This window comes from Pleurodeles waltl, chromosome 10, assembly GCF_031143425.1.
Source record: "Pleurodeles waltl isolate 20211129_DDA chromosome 10, aPleWal1.hap1.20221129, whole genome shotgun sequence".
Taxonomy (NCBI): domain Eukaryota; kingdom Metazoa; phylum Chordata; class Amphibia; order Caudata; family Salamandridae; genus Pleurodeles; species Pleurodeles waltl.
Genome location: NC_090449.1, coordinates 596,142,924 through 596,160,685, shown reverse-complemented (window position 1 = coordinate 596,160,685; position 17,762 = coordinate 596,142,924).

Here is a 17,762-nt window from a genome sequence, read left to right as displayed (position 1 = left end):
TGAATGTTGGTCAACCTAAGAGTAGTTATGAGTAAGGGGATAGTAAAGATGAGAATGTTCTGCAAAATATTGTACAAAGAAAGGAGAAGGTAAATATGGGTATAAGCTCTTCAGCTGTACCTAGAGGAGTAAGAAAGAGCCATAGTTGCCTGTGTGGAAGTACAACTTATCTGGCTGAATTCAATGCATGTCCTGCCATTAGAGCCAGATGTAACAAATGTAACAAAATTGAACATTTCTCTCATGTCTGTAAGATGGAGGAAAATGAGGGAAGAAAACTTGATGTAAATTGCATTAAGCAACCTAGTGAGAAGAGTAATGATGACAGCAAGGATGAATTATATGTTTTGATGGTATCAGCAGTTAAGGGTTAGCATGCTATTGTAAGAGGCAGATGTTACATGTACCACTCACCTAAATGTGTACTTAAAATTAATAAAGGAAAAGTGCTCATGTGGTCAGCTTCTTGATGACCTTACACATTACTGAATAGATCAATGTGGCAAGGATTGAGTGATTCTGACTTAATTCTGAAGGATGTGGAACCTGAAACGTATTGTGGCAACAAATTACCTGTGATAGGGTATTGTGAAGCAAAGATAGAATATAAGAATTGACAAGCCATTGGGAAGAAGGGTAAGACCTTATTGGGCTGGAAGGAACAGCCAGTGTTGGGAATTGTGTTAGATCGTCGTGATCAAATGTTACTCATTGATTCCAACAAAGTTAGTAGGTGGAGTCCTAAGTTTCCAGCGTTTTTTGATCAAAAGTTAGAGTGTTTAAAAAAGTTTGAATATCAGATAACTTTAAATAATGGAGCCTACGTCAAAGTTCATAAAGGACGCAATGTTCTGTTGGTATTACGGAGGCAGCTGAAGAATATGTTGAACCGGTTGTATGAGATGGGAATTATTTAACCCATTGAGGCTTCTGAGTGGCTCAGTCATATCATCTTTGCAAAGAAAGTCAGTGGAAAGTTAAGTGTGTGTGCAGCTTGCGGAGATTTAAATGATAACGTTTGGATTGATTGACATCCTTTGCCTCACATTAACCAAATGGTGATGGCAGCAAGAGATGCCAAATGTTTCTCTTCATTAGATTTATTATGTGTCTACCATTAGGTACATTTGCATCCATATTTAAAACATTTGATGTCTTTATCATACCTGAAGGCACCTACAAAGTTGTACATATGCCATTTGGATTAGCTTCAGCATCTGCTGTGTTCCAAAGAAATGCAAGGAGTGTTATCAGGAATGGCTAATGTTTTGTTTTTTGCAGGATGACATATTGGTATGGGGTATTGGTGAGAATCATCATGATATGGCATTGGATGGTGTGTTGGAGAGATGGCAAAATGCTGGTCTGACAGTGGCAGCAGATCAGTGTAACTTTAATGTAGAGGAAGTTGAGTACTTGGGTAATGCTTTGTCGTATCAAGGGGTAAAGCCTAAATTGAAGTCGGTGGAAGCTACTGAGAATGCTCCATCACCCAAGGATGAAGAAAATTACAATCTTTTTTAGGGTTAGCAGAGTACTACTTTAAATTTGTGGAAAATTTCTCAGATGAGGTGCATTATTTGCATGCTTTAATAAAGAAGGGTGTGAATTATTGGTGGTCTGAGGAGTGCCAATAATAAAGATGTCAATTGCAGAAGCTGTAATATTGAAGCCATTTGATCTGAATGACAAGACCATTGTGGTAAAGGATGCGAGTGCTTATGATTGGGTGCTGTGCTTATGCAAGAACGTGGGGTGTGTGAAAGAGTGGTGACAGATTGGTGACATTTGCATCACGTACATTCAAGGGAGCAGAAAGCACATATTCCACTATTGAAAAGAAGGCGTTGGCATATTGGTGGGGTGTGCAACATTTTAAAACGTTTACGTAGGGTTAGCCATTTTTAGTTGCACACAGACCACTAGTTGATATTTTCACCACAAAGAGTTCTGGCAAAGCAACACCCTACATAGTAAAATGGTTATATCTTTTACAGGAATTTATATTAATCATAGACTATGTACCCGGGACCAAAAACATAAATGCTGATTGTTTGTCGCGACTGCCATGTCAAAGTTATTCAAACAAATTTGATGAAGAATGGATGGTGGCAGAAGTGACTGAATCATGCAAGGATGCATTGCAGAGAATGAGTGGTGGCATGCTTTGATGGAGTACAAAACCTTACAGTTGCTAATTGGTAAAATGCTGGATAGGATGGATCGTAATGATGAGGCAAGGGCAAGTCCGACTGATTTTATACCAGTATTGAAGGAATTGTCAGCGGTAAATGGAATTGTTCGGAGGTGTGATATGTTGGTGGTCCTATCAGGTTTGCATCAAAGTCTCTTATGCCTGTTATATGAAGGTCATGGTGGTATGTCTGCAATGAAGAGAAAAGTATGCTTAGATTTTTGGTGGCCTGGAATGGATAAGGACATCGAGAGGTGTGCTTGTTGTTGTGTGTCTTGCACATTACAAATCACATTCATTGTTGAAAGCACCCATTGTGCCTGTCACGTTCCTGAAAAGAGGGGGCGAGAAAATGATTGTTGGCATTTGTGGTCCATTTGAATGTTTGGGTCAGGAGAGTAGGTATGCCATTGTGTTGATAGGTTATTTTTCCAATTGGCCTGAGGTAGCTTTCATGCTGAATGTCTCGTCAAGTAATGTGATGTCATTCTATGAAAATCTTTTAGAAGGGATGGCTGCCCCAAGAAAGTAGTGTCTGATAATAGTCAACAGTTTGTGTCAATGGAATGTGCTGGCTTCCTCAAGAAAGAGGGAGTCAAATATCATAAAACTTCTGTCTATCACCCTCATGAGAATAGTTTAGTAGAGAGGTTTAACCATGTGTTGGGTGGCTGTATGCAAATGGCTGTGTGAGGGCGGTTAAATTGGAAACAGGTGAAGACATGTTGTGGAGTTATAAAACCACACCACAATAGTAAGATTTGACTCTCCTTTATTGTTGCTTCTGGAAAGGGTAGTGTGCACCACTGCTGTGCCTTCATGGATTGAAAGAACCACTCATGGGGAGGTGGACGAACATGCTTTGCATGAGAAAGTATTAAGATCAGTATGTTGTTAGGCAAAATGATAAGATCAGAAATGCAGGAAGGATGTTTGAGAAGGGTGAATGGGTAAGAACCAGGTATGAATCACAAAACGTGTGAGTCAAGGTGGTCGGAAACATGGTATGTTTGGAAGATGGAAAGTGGTGGAAAACAAGAAAGGTTACTAAGTGCCTTGAGTCAGAACCAAAGATGTGGGGTAAAAGTTGCATTTAAGACCCCTGTGGGTTTGAAATTCCAGTAAAAAATGTATCCAATAGTTTCCCATTTCCTGTTAGTAATGGGGAAATTCAAAGAGTAGGGGATGAAATTTATTAAAATTGGTTATGCACAGACATCTGATATCTGCACATTTTATATTAAGGAGGGGAACATGTTGTATATTGACTGTAGCTGATGATGTGCCACACAGCTGGCCATTGTTAGTTGGTTGCTAGGTTACTCGGAAGAGGGGGTTCTAGAATGAGAGAGAGAAGCTTGCGCCCAGGAAATTGTCAGGTGGAAGAATCACATGCATTGTTTGCTTGCTTAAATAAACATCCCCACTCAATTACTTCCTGTTTTTCTTCTGAAAAGCTCATGCTTTAATTGAGGGTTGTGTTTGCAGTTTTGTGACAAAAAAAGCCACTGTGATATATTTTAGAGTACTCTAGCCTCATTCACACTGATGTGCAGAATAACCAGTCTGTGTCAATCAATGAAATGCCAAATAAATGAAATAGCATTAAAATAGTTGTGGAGAAGTTTTAACTTTTGACCTGATATATAGTTATGATATATGGAAGCCTTTGATAATTTGTAGGTGTCTCCTTTAGACGGATTTAGCTGTGTGTTGTCAAAGTATTGTGAACAACATCACACATAAAGTGGGCTTCTTGTTAGCCTATTGCTCATGTTTGCATACCTTTGTGGTTTATCTAAATGCCATGCTTGTTTTTCAAAGGCTTCTCTCCCTATCATTGTGTTTGTTCTGCCTCAAGATCATAGCTTCTTTGCCATTCGTTTGATTGGATAACCTATATTCCTCCATTACTGAAATGCCAGAACTATTTATTTCAATTGGTCAGCCAATCTGTGGGAACACATTGTTTTTTCTCTCCCCATCTCTTAGCAGATCAACATCCCCTGTTCATCCATTGCTCTCCTGCTTCTTCTGTCTTCATTTCTTTTTTTTAAATATATATCTTTAATATGTTCGAAAATTGATAGTGTTAGGACACAGCTGCTGTACACTGCTACTTGGCTGCTCACTTTCCCACTTGTTTGTAGCTCAACTTCCTGTTTGTGTGTTATTTTCTTATTTATTTTTACTTGTTTCCGCAAAAGCCTGGAAACCGCACACTACTTCTGGGCTTCTTATTTCTGTTCATTTGCAAAGCACTGATTATTTTTTCTAATTTTCTGTTTTAAATTAGGAGCTGTCTATCTTAAAATGGTAAATTTATCTTTGAAAAAAATTCCAAATAGTCCACCAGTGCATTACGTTGCATGTGTACATCCATCCTAGCATGCGTTTTCTTACTTTTTGGGCACTGAGAGTGGGAATAGCAGTTTGTCCTAGTGTACATGTTTATAGTCACAGTTTTACAGTTATTCACAGAAAAAGTAGATCAGGTGGGACAAAGCTTAAGCTTGTACGAGAAATAGGCTCCTGGACCTCAGATACAAAGAGAACACTTATGGAACTTCAGACCTCTGGGTTTATATCACGAAGAGCTGCTTCTTTAAAAGAGCCTTGTGTGAAAAAAGGTGAGGTATAATTTGAAGTGTGAACTACAGTTTGTAGGTATTTTAGTTGAAAGCATACTCAGTTGGACAAATATGGACTCAACTGCCTATATTTCATCAAAGATTGAGATCATCAGCCAAATCATGAAAGTGCCCTCTTGCAGTCGTGAGCATTCATGCCTGAGCACGTTACTGGCTCTCAAAGATATTTAATTCCAATTTCTTGATTTGACATTGAAATATTTGGAGTCTTATTTGGCAACTACAGGCTTTTAGGATTGCCGAATGATGTGTGGCTGGCTAATTTATTCCAGGAAGTTGAAGTTCCACCTCCTTTTTTAAGAGACATGACCAATGCCTGATTTAGCTCAGCAGCTGTTCAATAGCATCTGAAACAAAACATAGTTAATTTTCCTGCTGAAAAATATCTTTGGATCATGGTGATTGTTAGACCTTTCAGCCCGAGGGTGGTCTCCCCCCCTCAAACATTTTGTCTCACCTATTCCATTTTTTCTGCATTTATTTTTGATGGTTGTAGGACTATGTGCAATTTACCACTGCTAAGCAGTGCTAAAGTGCTTGTGCTCACCCCCAAAGACATGGTAACATAGGCCTATACCCAATTGACATACTTATTTACTTATACATTCCCTGTAGAGTGATATACAATATACAAAGAGCCTGTAAATTAAATGATACTAGTGGTCCTGCAGCACTTTTTGTGCCACCCACTAAAGTAGCACCTTAAAACATGCCCCAGGCTTACCACTGCAGCCTGAGTGCAGTTTTAAACTGCCATGTTGACTTGGCATTAAGGACCTCTTGCTAATGCTTAGACTCCACTTTTATTACATTAAAGTCAACCCTACAACAGGCCTTAGGTTGCCCATAGAACAGGGTGTATTGTTATTAAAAGGTTGGCATGTAATTTTAAGATTTAAATGTCCTGCTGGTGAAAAAATCCTGAATTAGTTTTATACGACTGTGAGTTCTACCCCCTTCCATAGGAAAACATTGCAGAGTATATATTATATTTAATAAACTGTAATTTCCCATTGGAAGGCGGTAGCTAAGTCATGTTTGGTGTCTTTGGTATTGTACTGAAATCCGCTATTTAATGGTAAAGTCAGGCTTTTGCTTCCAATTTTCAAAATGCCACTTTTAGCAAGTTGGCACGTTTCTGCTCTGAGCCCTTTTGAGCCTCTAGTCTAGCCTGAGTCCCATGACTGGATGCAGCTGACAGACTTTGTGAATTCCTCCTAGACAGTCACATAATAGAGGGAATAGCTGTGCTTTAATGGGCCATCTGCTGGCTGGATGGGGGGGGGGGCGGAGCTGAGCACAGCCCCAGTTGTAACTGAATAGCCTATGCTCAGCCTTGACATAAAGGGCCTAACAACCTCACATTGTCTATGCAACCACCTTGGAACCAGGGCAGGGGGACCAGGAAATTCCATGCACTGCAAAGCCACTGTTTAAAAGCTTATCCTACTGTCCAGAAGGAGGGTACCGTGGTGTCCACCCAATTTTAGACTTATCTATCAATCACCTTAATATATTGGAATGTGAAACAGTGGCCCTGCTTCTACAATTCATTAAGGCAAAAAGCATCCAAAAACACTTTGAGCTGGGGTTCTACTGTGAGAGGTGTGCTCGTGGATATGTGCCCTCTCTTAAAGAAATTCTCAAAGACATCTAAGGTAACAAAGGTGACATCACACAACCTTTTACAACGAGTAATATCACAGCTTTGGGCCATTCTATGATCCTTGGCCCCTAAACAACCTCCCATTTTCTGCTGATGGGTCAGGGGAAGAGCATAAAAAAGTAACAACAGTAGACATGAACCTTACTGCATTCTTTAATAAGTCAACAAAATGATGTTCTTAAATGACCAAATTCGGGGAAGAGTCCAAGGAATAGAACTGATTTTCGTTTAATCTTTTTATGTCAAGCCAGTTCTAAACAGTAATGTTAACATAAAAATCACAACCCAACCTGGATCCTCATTGTTACACTTAGTGGCTGATTATAAGTGCAGTAGAGATAAATCTATGGGAAGATGCTGATTTCAGTCCCATCTGATTCTGAGATGTAAGGGGTGAAAACCTGTACCCCGTGTCTCCCTCATTGTTTCCACACACAGAATTGTCCTGCAAGAAAAACGACCATGGTGTAGCTTTTCTCTTCGTACATACAGAGATATGTTTAATTGTGCAATGTGCCCGGTTCTATCGAAGGGTTACAACTGCAAACCTGTCCTTTTTTTTAGATATAAAAACTAAACATAACTTTTAAAAAAAGAAAAAAAAAGAGCAAGCACATTGGAGTGCTGGGCGTCCTACCTGGCTGCTAGTGGCACACACCAATTATTGAGTTCTATATAGTATTTTTCCATTCTGGTCCAGAAGTACAAGAACACCTAGAAAATCACTTCAAGCCACACAGACCTAGTGAGTCACTAATTTATTTATTTAATCATATATAAACCAATGTATTTTGTGTACCTGTATTACGGCAATTTACAATGAACGTTACACTAACACATCACAACAAGGCTGAGCTGTAGAAGAATGTTACTATAGCATCGTTGGAAGGCAAGTACTAAAACAAGTTATACAAGAGATAGTGATGGACGATTGGGACGCCAAAGACCCTCTAATTTTCGAACTGGGGAGAAGAGGGAAAATTCAGGTAGATATGAAGAGTTGTGTTTTTCCTAAACAAGCCCAGACATGTCTTGGTTCTAAGAAGAAGGGAGATAGAGTTCCAGGCAGAAGGGAACAAAAGAGTTTTTGACCACTGGGGCTTCACATGGCACAGCTTTTCGGTATGAAGTTTTATTTTGCAGCTTGATATGTTGGCCAGCATTGTGCTCAGTTCAAGCATTTATTGTGCACATATATTTGCGACATACAAGTTACTGGATAGATTCCATCATACATGAATCTGCCTTGGTCTTTCAGTGGATGATAAATGAATAGTTTTAAATTGGTCGATAGAAACTTGCCCTCTTTATCCTACATATTTTCAAAAGTCAGGTTAATCCTATATTGATGCCAAGATCGTGCTTCCTTTGTTTTTCACAACATATTTCCAAATACTGTAAGAATGCTCCATAGTTCAGATGGGAGGAAACCTCTCCCGCTTTAGCTGGACTCAGTGAAATCTTTGAAATTGTTCAACATTTCTTCATAACCCATGGTAGCCCTCATGGAAGCAGGCAGGTATAATGGGTGATCCACGAATTCATAGAAATCCATTTTCACTCCCCCAATTGAAAACTACGCTCAAGCAAGCAGGGTCAAGTCAGCATCAGTGGCTTCACCACATATTGCTGTGGTTTGGAAGAAAGCAACTGTGCAAATCTCATGCAACTTTGTAACATAAATATAGCTTTTATATTTGTTATGAAGGCACATGTTCACCTCATAGGGCATCTTGGAACTGAATAACATGTTTGTGGTTACCCAACTCGATGGTAGTAATTGTAACAAACTTAAAAGGATTCAATGCTGATTGAATTCTCCGAAATTCGAGCCTCTGACCGGGAGATCAAACACAGATTTTCTGGAGTTGATGCATTATAGCGTTAAGCCACCCGACTCAGCTCCTACCATACATAGATATTTAAATAATAGGCAAAATCCGTTCAAATGTGAATTTGGAAGTCTGGGCGGAGTGAGATTGATTTAAATGGCTGCCTTGCTTAAAAATACATTTGCTGCTGCACCCACACTTTATATACACAGCAAGTGTACCTCTTCATTGCGTATTAGTTTTTAAACATAATCCGCTGAAAGGGAACAAAACCTTAAATAGCAGCATATTATTCATATCTACTGTTAAGCGAAACATGTTTTGTTGAAATGATAAGCTGTTTGGCGCTCAGTCTAAGCGAGATCACATTTTTAATGGAACCGGCTCTTTTGAATAAATGTACAGAACATTTGTGTGAACAGCAGAGTGCATTTGTTCCTACATTTATGCAAATGGAATGTACAGCAGGGATGAACTGTATACACTTACTTCTGTCGTAATTATGCAACGATTATGTAACCGAATCATTATTATTATTAATAATAGACTAGGCTTTGTAATGTTTCTCGAAGCAGCTTCAGTTTAATTAAATAAAACGAAAAGTACGCTGACACTCTCATGATTTCTGTAAGAGAATAATGAGGAATAGATGTTTTATTCTAATATGTTCTGCCTGTACTTCTTTTCCATTCCTTATTGTACGTTTGTTTCAATACACCGAAGCCTGCATTCCCGACACACAAAACTTACAGTTATTCCCTTTTTTGCAGTCTATTGGAACATCACTGCTCACTTGTAATAAGAAATCAACGTTGCTGCTCTTTTTTCTCTTTTTATTCGAGTCATACAAGTACATTCCATATTGCAGAAAAAAGAGAATCGAAATATTTATAGAAGAAGAAAAACTGAGACAGTAGGTTGAAGTAAAGTGAAGTATCGTGGCGGGCTTCTGAAGTTTATCGTCGGTAGAGTTTATGCAGACGTGCAAGCCCTGTCAACACTGTAGTCCATCTGAAGGATGTCGCAGAAGCTGCGCATCCTGTGAGATGCTGGGCTGCCATCCTTATGATGCTGAGAAGTCTGATAGCTCGTCCCTCTCTGCAGCAATGGCGAGGTTACTTTTATTGGGACTGAAAGGATATCCTTTGTTACATGTAGGATGTTGGAGACAGATGGAAAAGGCTCCTGTGTCTTCAGAGGTGCCAAATATTTGTTAGAGTAGGGGTGCTAGCTATCGCCATCACTTGACTTAAGGGCCTTGATTATTCTTTCAATGCTGCTGATAGGTATATAAGCAACCATGGGGGTCATTCTGACCCCCGCGGGCGGCGGTCACCGCCCGCGTGGAGGGAGCCGCCATATGGCCGCTCTGCGGTCAAAAGACCGCGGAGGCCATTCAGGCTTTCCCGCTGGGCTGGCGGGCGACCGCCAGGAGGCCGCCCGCCAGCCCAGCGGGAAACCCCTCCCCACGAGGAAGCCGGCTCCGAATGGAGCCGGCGGAGTGGGTATGTGCGACGGGTGCAGTTTGCACCCGTCGCGTATTTCAGTGTCTGCATTGCAGACACTGAAATACACAGTGGGGCCCTCTTACGGGGGCCCCTGCAGTGCCCATGCCATTGGCATGGGCACTGCAGGGGCCCCGCGGCACCCCCTACCGCCATCCTGTTCCTGGCGGGCGAACCGCCAGGAACAGGATGGCGCCATGGGGGATTCCAAGGGCAGCGGAAAACCGGCGGGAGACCGCCGGTTTTCCGCATCTGACCGCGGCCGAACCGCCGCGGTCAGAATGCCCTGCGGGGCACCGCCGGCCTGTCGGCGGTGCTCCCGCCGACCCTGGCCCCGGCGGTCTCAGACCGCCGGGGTCAGAATGACCCCCCATGTCTTTACTTAAGTAAGTATTAGAAAAACTCTGGAATGCCGTAGCATTCTCCTTTCACCTGCCTTTCAACTGGAGTGCCGCTAGTTAAAATTACAAAATACCCTAAAGATGCATCCGAAGAAAGGAATAGTAAACACGGTTATCCTTTTAAAAGAATGAACAGCTCTTTATCCAACGAAGTTACCTGTCACAAAATAGTTTGCACTTGAATGCTGGCCTCTTCACTGTTAATTCTCCATCTGAACTCCATCAGGGCTTTATTGGGGTGCAATAGCACTCCCCACACTATCACTTTCAGAACCCTTACATGCCTTGTTAATAGCCTGCTCTAAAGCAGTAGTATTTTGTCTTTTGTTGAAACGCTTGGCGTCCCCGCGTGAAAATGGGTGATTTGTTTCAGTCGCCTAGACTGTTTTAATGTGGTGTGATTACAAGGGGAGGTACTGCCGAACGCAGAAGACACTTTGAGCCATGAGGCCAGCCTTTTATCATCTATGTTACAGCAACACACGAGTATGTTCTTGTGGGAGGAGAACGCTTGGCAGAAAGAGATGGAGACTTATTCCATGCTAAAACAGTAGCCCCACAGCTGCAAAACGCTGCTTGGTATGCTTAAGTGATATCTGGCTTCTCTTCATGGACGGTTTGTTTTTCTCTTTGGTGGCATATCACAGGGGCATTGTTAAGATGCTGCTTGAAGATGTGTAAGGATCCATGCTGAAAGTCTCTTGTGTACTTGTGGTCAATGAACGTAACATAATTATAGCATCTTTGTAGTGATTTAGTACTTTACAGGGGTGTAAAACAGGCCTTACAGCCCCTGTGGTACAGACACCCTACTGTAAGCCCAAAGTCTATGAATATTTGTGAGATATTGAAGACACGGAACATTTATCAAATTCTGCATGGGTAGGGGCATCATTTTGTGTTACACCATTGGTGCTTCATGAAACCAACAAACACCCACAGCAAAAAATGGAGATGTGTAATAAGGGAGGGGTGAAGTCAAAGTGCTGGGCAATAAATGCAAGAATCTTCAAATCTTCAAAGAGATAGGTTCAGGAGGTGGTGAAACCCGCTATGTAAATCTGTTGTAACCATAAACTCACACAAAAATGTCCTACAGTTTAATTCTTCAACAGTGATGGCAAAACCAGAAAATATTTGGCTGGAAAATAGTGGGATTCCATCTTCCCTACTCACAATTTTAATTAAATATAAAAAATGACTACTGAGATTTGTCCGTAAAGAACAGAACTTATTTAGTTGAATGTGAAATTAAAGATAGTAAGAAAAAAATTGAGGTCATAAAGATCCAATCTTAGATTTGTTGGTATTCTGGAAAAATGTGGAATGGCTGATACTAAGATAGAATTATTTGAACACCTTACTAGGAAATGTGTTCTGTAAGAAACTGGGTTGCTGTTTGAGGGGGTGAAACCCTACTCAAGCAGGAACGATAATCCGTGTTAGAGTGAAGTCTCAAGCAAACCTCAAATTAACGTGTGCTCAACCCTCTAATACCTTGGTACAGAGCAGTTAGGCTATAACTTGGAGACAATGTGTAAAGTATTTGTGCAACACCACCAAAAGATCCCACACCAGATGTAGAAAAATAGATGAATCTTTAAAGAATAAAGCAAGTCTGAAGCGACCAAATCCAATCAGTAGAACTGTAGACTTTAAAGATTTCAGTGAAAATAGTTCCAAAAAGCACAAAGCGCCAACTGTGGATATCTGGTCATGACTGACCCAGGAGTCACAGGTTCAGGCCTAATGTGATGGAGTGTGGGCCAGCTGCCAGGACCCAGTTAGGCCCACTGAATATGAGTACCTTGAATCCTGGTTACAGTGCTTTGCAAGGCCCCACATCGAGGGTGCATCATGCCTGCGAGGTGATGCATAGGTTCTGAGGACCTGCAAAACTGAGTTGCGAAGTCCGGCATCGGGGATGCGTCATGCAGTCAAGGTGATCCATTGGTTCGGAGGAGGTGAAATGCAAGATTCCATGTATTTGTCGAGGCTGAGGTCGACTACAGATTGAATGAAACCTCATAGCAGAGGCGATCCATGCAGCAGATGGGAATGTGTTGGTCCTGCTTAGGCCACATATGGGCTGGCAGAGCACCTTCAGGTCCACCACCAAGGGTTCAGGGCTGCCAGTGGAGCCTTCTGTTCCTGAGCCTCTAGTTAGGAGGACATCCAACTGGCCCTTGGATTCACTCTGGGGTCCTGGATTCAACAGATGCAGGTCCATTCCTTCTCAAGCAGCAGTAAAGCAGAGTGTCTGTCCTTTCAGCAGCACAGGTCTAGAAGTGAAGAGAGAGATTGGTATCTGAGGTCCAATATTTATACTGGGCCTTCCTTTGAAGTGGCAGAAGCTTCTAGTGGTTTCTCTTTGAAGGCCACAGACTTCCTGTCTTCCCTGCCCTGGCTCCAGACTAACTACAGGGAGTATGAATACACATTCCTTTGCATGGAGGCAGGGCACAACCTATTCAAGTGTAACTAGGGCTGTGCCCAGCTTGCACCCCTATCCTGTCAGTAATTGCCCATCCAGGCATACCTATGCTTTCTGTTGTGTGTGATTGTTGAGGAGGAATACACAAAGCCCAACGGTCAGCTACATCCAGTCATGTGACCTGGAGGCAGGATGCAGGCCCTTCATGGCTTAGTCAGGCAATTACCAACTTCCCAAAAGTGACATTTTCAACATCGAAATTTAATAGCAATCCAACTTTACCATAAAAAAGAAAGTGTATTTTTCATTACATTTCCAAACACAACAAACATGAACAGGTTACCTGTTTCTATTTGGAGGTTAGAGCTTATTAAATGTAATATGGTAACTTCAAAGTTATCCTATGGGAGAGGCAGGCCTTGCAGTAGTGAAAAATGAATTTAGGAGTTTTTCACTACCAGGACATGTCAAAAAAAGTACATGTCCAACTTATTAAATACATTTCACCCTGTTCTCTGGACTGTTCAAGGCCTAACCTAGGGGCGACATATGTATAATAAAGAATGGTTTGAGCCTGAAAAAACTGCACACACAGGCTGCAGTGACAGGTCTTACACATATTTAAGGGGCTACATAAGTTGGTGAAACAATCAGTGCTGCAGGCCCACTAGTAGCATTTAATTTATAGGCCCTGTCTACTGTACCAATTTACTAGGGTCTTACATGTAAATCAAATATGCCAGTTGGGGATAAGACAATATTACCATGTTTTTAGGAGTCAGCACATGCACGTTAGCACTGCTTAGCAGTGGTAAAGTGTGCAGAGTCCTAAGGCTAGCAAAAATGAGATCAACTAAAGAGTGAAAGGTGAAGGCAAAAAGTTTGGGAGAAGACCACCCTAGGGCTGACAGGTCCTGCATGTGTCCCCTTCCCAGCTGAAATTGGGGCGAACCACCCAATCTCTAGGGAGTTCTCATCACTGAGGCTGAAAAACCTGGAGAGATCATCAGCATTGGAATGGTCTGACAGCGGATGATGTTCCACAGTAAAGTCCATTCCCTATAAGGAGACGGACCACCTCAACAATATGGGATTCTCACCACTCAGCCATCGGAGGTGTCTGTGATCTGCCTGAACCCAGAAGTGAGTCCCAAACAGGTATGATCTCAACTTCTTCAGCACCTAGACCACAGCAAAGGCTTGTCTCTCGGAAGCACTCCACCTTTTCTTGCGGAAGTAGTCACCTATCAATGAAGGCTATGGGTTGGGCTAGGCCCTCCTTATTTAACTGTGACAATGCAGCCCCTATGTCATGCGCTAAGGTATCAGTTTGCACAATATATTCCTTGGAAAACTCAAGGGACTTGAATACAGGGGCTGTGCATATGACCTGTTTGAGGGAGGCAAAGGTGGAGGAGTAACAATTGTGCCTTATCTCATGACAAATCTACGGCAGTAACCAGTGAGATCCAGGAAATCCCACACTTCTGTCTGCATTTTGGGGGGCTCCCAGGCCAGGAACATTTTCTATCTTGGCTAAGAGAGCATACACCTTAGCCCTGTCCACCAGATTTTACAGGTAAACCACAGACCCCTGCCCGATCTGGCACTTACTGGCCTTGATACTCAGGCCTGCCTGTTGCATATTCTAAAGCTTTTCCTGAAGGTGAAACATGTGGTCCTCCCTGCTGCTACTGAAGACTGTTATGTCATTCAAGTAAGTGGAGCTGAAGACCTCCATTCCGACCAAGACCTTGTTCACTAGCCTGTGGAAGGTAGTAATTGAATTTATCAGGCCAAAGGGCATTACCTTAAATTGAAAGTATCCCTCTGGTGTGGAAAATGTATGTAGCTACTAAGTTAGGGCAATCTGGCAGTACAATGAAGTCAAGTCAAATGTACTTAGGAACTTGGCAACCCTTAACCGATCAATGAGGTCATCAGCTCCAGGAATGGGATGAGCACACTTTTATGTAACTGAATCAAGCTCCCTGTAGTCCACACAGAAACTGAGTGTTGGTTTGATGCCTGGTGGGGCTGCAATTGGAACCAGCACCATGGGACTAGAACAGGGATTACTGGAGTGCTAAATCAACTCCAGCATCTTGGATATGTCCTTCTTGATGCTGGCCATCACCTTGTCTGACAGTCTGTAGATTTAGTTTTTGACAGAGGGACTGTCACCAGTGTCAATATCAAGGGGTACACAAGTGTATAAGCCCAGGGGTGAAGGGGGCCAGAGAGGCAGTCTTCCCAATAGCTGGTGACAGCCCCTCTGCAACTATGGGCTCAGAGTAATGGAGATGTTGATACACTCCACTGACACATCTTTCTCTTTAGATGACAGGAGATCAGGGAGAGGTTCACTCTCCTCCTCTACTTCATTTTCCATCACCAACATGGTGACCTCAGACCTCTCACAGTGGGGCTTCAGGTGACTGAGATGGATGTCCCAATGGAGATTTCTTGGGGTCTTGAAGTCCACCAGGTAGGTGGCCTCCTCATTCATCTCAATCACCTCATACAGCCCTGTCCAATTATCTTATAGGTGGCCCGGGGCCCAACTGGCTCCATCACCCACACCTCTTGGCCAGGCTGAAACTCATCCAGAATGCCCTTCTGGTCATGCAATTGCATCATCACCCCCTGGCTAGCTTCTAAGTTCTTGGAGGTCTTCTTCCAGATCTTCTACATTTGGTTTTGAGGGCTAGCATGTAGCTAACCATGTCCTGAGGGGTTTCCTGTGAGCTTGTTCCTACCTTTCCTTCACCAGGCTGAGATGCCCTCTTACAAGGTGGCCATAGAGAAGTTCAACGGGACGTACCGTAATTGTTTCTGGGGTACCTCCTTTATGCAAAGGGTAGACAGGGCAAGAAAGAGCATGCTTCACTTCCACCTCATGGGTTCTGGTAGGCCCATAATCATGATATTTGGGGTCTTGCTGAACCTCTCAACAAGCCCATTAGTCTTGGGGTGGTAAGGTTTGGTGAACTTGTAGGTTACCCCACATTCTGTCTAGATGGACTTCATGCATGCAGACATAAAGCTTGTGCCCCTGTCTGACACAACATACTTGGAGAACCCCACTCTGGTAAAAATCCCCATCCAGGCCCTTGCTACTGCAGGTGCAGTGTTAGTCCTCAGAGCTATGGCCTCTGGGTACTGTGTGGCATGGTCCACCACAACTAAGATGAACCTGTTGCCTAAGGCAGTTTTTGGGTCCAAGGGCCCAACAATGTTAATGCCAACCATCTTAAAGTGGGTGACAGGCATGGGAGTCAGGGGAGATTTCAGCTTCTTCACAGTCTTCACACTAGCTTGGCAGCTGAGACAAATCTTACAGAGAGCAGCTGAGGCTCTCTTCTTCTGAGGCCAATATAAGTGGGTGACAAGCCTGTTAAAGATCTTGTTCTACTCCAGATGTCCTGCCAAAGGTATCTCATGTGCCAGACCCAGGAGGAAGGCCCTGTAACACTTGAGGATGCCCAGCACACATCCTGCCTCTGCACAGGCATCTTAGGCTCACTGTAAAGGAGGTTGTTCTCCCAGTAAATATGATGATTTCCAGAGGTGCCACCAGCTGCCTGTGCTTCGGCCTGCTGCCTTAGCCCTCTAGGGTCTGGCATTCTCTCTGCACCTTTCAGAACGCCTCCTTGGGGGGACCACCCTCAAATTGCCACCTAGTAAGTTCTGGCAGGTCACCTAGAGAAGCAATGTCTCTTTTGACTCTCCTATTGGGCAGCCATGGACCGTGTGGTCGTGTAGACCCACTCTGACAACCCCAACATTTCCCCTTGTGACTTGAGTTCCACTTCCTTCCAGGCAGAGTGCTCCAGGTCCAGCTACCATAAGAGAACATGAGATCCTGCCACGCAAAGGGAGCCAGAACTGTCAGGTAGTAGCTCTCATAAATGTCTGCTGCCACAACCTGGTGAATTGTAACCTGCTCTGATGACAAGAGGTAACAGCTGACAGTAGTCCTTCTGGCTCCTGTGTCTCCCAGAGCATCCATTGATGGGAGCCCACTGCCTGTACTTGGAAGTATTGACAGGCATTTGGGCCTTATGTACCATCTCTCGATCACCCAGGTACAGTAATGTAAATTCAGTTGCCACCCCCCATATTGACTGAGACCATCATCTCCTAAAGTGCTACATTGGTCAACCCCTGGGAATGCCCACTACTGGGGGACTGTGCCCTCTTGGAGCACTTAGCATCTCACTTGATGTGCCCATATTGGTAGAGCTCATTGCACTTAGGGACAAAATATGCTGAATAGTATAAATGAATAGAATATCTTTACAGCAGGGGTCTTCAAACTGGAGGGGGGCCCTAGGGGGGCCTCCAGTGAACCTGAGGGGAGGGGGCCCCAGGCTCTGGTCTAAAGAAGCTTTATATCTAATAACACAGCTTTGTTTTAAGCTAAAAAAATGAGCAGCAGTAAACCGCTCTGTAATGGGCCATCACTAACATGTTTTGTCATTTATATCTAAGGCTCCCAGTTTTCTATTTTTACTTATTTGTACAGATAAATACAGACAGAAAAAAAACATGCTTATGATCTGTATTTATGTTTTAAAGTGGAAAAATGCAGTCTATTCTCCTTTTGTGAGAGACTCTCCTTGCTGTGCTTAAAGTCCAGGTGGACCGCTGAGCATACAGATAGCATGAGGAGTTAAGAAACACATGAGATTTCCTTAAATATAGCTGTTTGTTAACATGTATTTTTATATAATGCTAATATTTATCTTTGGGTGTTTTGTTATATTTCAACGCTTAATTTGTTAAAATGTGACAGGCGTCAAATTTTGAGTGCATATTTATGAGTTGAATAAATATGGAAATATTTCATTTTACGACTTCATTAATTCTCAAAACACTAAATGAATGCAGACAAATACCAATAAAATGGCCAAAAAATATATATGGATAAATACAGACGGAAATGTTAAAAACATATCATAAAAGCAGGAGCCCTGTTTATATCCAAGCTGAGAGTACGTGCCAAAAGGGATGGGACTCCAAATACTCTCTGAAGCCTCCAACCGCACTTCTAATAATCCTACTGTGGATATTTTT